The sequence below is a fragment of the Actinia tenebrosa genome, unplaced genomic scaffold (assembly GCF_029948245.1).
Source record: "Actinia tenebrosa isolate PJP-AT-01 unplaced genomic scaffold, QUT_ActTen_1.0 PGA_scaffold3__52_contigs__length_22856419, whole genome shotgun sequence".
Classification (NCBI taxonomy): domain Eukaryota; kingdom Metazoa; phylum Cnidaria; class Anthozoa; order Actiniaria; family Actiniidae; genus Actinia; species Actinia tenebrosa.
In genome coordinates, this window is record NW_028292580.1 from 3,516,045 (window position 1) to 3,518,450 (window position 2,406).

Below are 2,406 nucleotides of genomic sequence, written 5' to 3' on the forward strand. Positions count from 1 at the left end.
CGATTGGTTCTTATTCTTTGGGAGGAGAAGGACTACGAACGACGAATGGCTGACACCGATTGTGGTGGAGGTGGGGGATTAAGGATGTCATGTTGCACTACTATTATTCGCAATTTACTGCGGGCGTGGTCATGCAATGCCGGGTTTAGGCTTGTTGATGAGGCTAACCATCCGTTGTTGCCTTACAGGAAGGACCAAATATGCTCGGCATTCAACCCATTTTTCATATGAACCATATCCGAGAAGCCCAGAAGATATAACTCCAGTGTCTTTTCACATGATAGCTAGCTGCCAATATGCGAAGCTGCAAATTCGTCCCAGTGATGGAGGTGCGACCGCAGTAAAACGAGGGTATCGTGCTAATAAATGCTGCCGGTACATCTCAACCTACCGATGATGCCACTTGGAATCATAAGACCATTAGCACTATGACCGCCATACCGCTAGTTCCGTATTATCAAGGCGGTGCGAATACTATCTTTACTTATCCCCAGTCGAGGACGCCTCGGACACCCGACGACGATAAGCCACCAGTAATACACAAGGATAAGATTAAGCCTTCATCTTCTTCAGGAGTACCACTCCAATAGCAACAACCAAGATCCAAATGTTATTCCCCACAAACTTTAGCAGTTCTCCGCCAGCCCTAAGTGCCAAGGAAACAACCGAACCCAGCAGCCCAGGCAAGCCGGCTGCCATCTTTTTTCCCAAGTCCGTTAGTCCATTGCCTAATTTCTTTACGCCCGCGCCTGTAGCCTTAAGCGCGGATAGGATAACTCCTACTACGCTCGAAATAGCGACCGCGAATGCCAGCGGAACGCCATACTTCAAAAGGGCTCTTTTTACCTTTTCCTTGGTGGTAAGCCCCAGCTCCTTTTCCAGGTTTTCCTTTTGCGCCTGTAATTCCGCAAGGTGTACCTGAAGGGTTTCTGATTCCTTTTGAGCTGCCTCCCTTTCCTCTTCGGGATGAGTCTGGTCGTTGATTATTTCCTGCTGCCGCTCTATTTGCCCCTCCAGGTCTTCGATGGCCTGATCTCTTTGCCGGATTTGCTCCTCTTTAGTGTTGATTTCGGCAACCAACTGCCGCCGTTCCTCCAAAGAGCCGGATATGGTGATATGCAAGTTTTTAGCTTCCTCTTTTGTCAGGTCTAACTCCTGTAAGGTGAGGTCGAAAGCCCTTTGGGTTTGGTCTCTATCGCGTAGGGCATTGTCTCTTTGTCCTCTAATTTCTATTATTCTTTGGGTTTTGTCATCAACTTCTCTCTTTTGAGCATCGAGAAGTAGTCGGTTTTGCCTCATGTAATCTGCCTCCCTTTCTTCCAACGTTTCTTGTAGTTCCTCGACGCGTTTTTCTAACGCAACCTTTTCATTCAAGGCTGCCAACCTTTCTAACGCGCTTCGGGTAGCTAGTTGAAAGCCTTTTAATCTTGCCACGTCACCCCTAACTTCACCATTGTCGTCGAAGAGGATTTGTGGTTTGGTCCAGCGGTTTTTGTCGGGATATCTCATGTCTTGGACGCTTATGAGGACTTTGTTTCCGCGTTCTGTGAGCCTTACGTCGTCGGCCTCGAAGTGGGAATAGCGCATTCGTAGCTCTTGCGTTGCCCACTCTACGGTTTCCCGCGCGATTGCTCCCTGCTCACCCATGTTTCGAAGTTCTATGTACTCGGGGGCGGACTTACCCGGGTTCTTTTCGTGCCACATGCGATTCAAGGCTGCCTTGAAGCTTTTCCACCTACTGCCGTACGTGTTTTCTAGGGCCATGTCGTAGATTAGGGGGTCGGTTTCCGCGCCTTTAGTCCAGGCGTCGTATTCTTCGTCGTTAATGTCGACTTGACCTTCTTCGGTAAGGGGATCAAAATCACCTTCTACTTCCATTATATATGATAAGCTCAAAGTTAAACCCCAACGTATTACCTAAGCAGGTTGGCGGACTGAAAGCAGAACGCACCTTTCACCGGGTTACATTCACGCCTTCTAGCGCTAAGCCAGGTGAGACGCTGTATGTAGGCGTGCCCCGCCTAACGGATAACCTAGTATTGGTTCCTGGTACCCTGGCGCTAAGGTTTAACCTAGCAATACAGCCAGATACCGCAGACGCGCGTTACGTCGTCAATAATGCAGGTAGAAACCTTGTTTCCAAAATACGCGTAAAGTTCGCCGGGGAATCCTTGCTGGACTTAAACAGGTATGATTTGTATACCACGTACAAAGACTTATGGTTGACTGCATTTGACCGCGCGCAAAGGATAGAGCAGGGAATAGCAAGCGCAGCCATACGCAAAGTAAGAAGCGCAACCTCTGGCGCCTCAGGAGAAGACGAAATAAAGACTGCTTATGGTACTAAATATGTCGTTCCATTAGATTTCGAAATTATCACGAACCACGGTGCATACTACCCAAGGC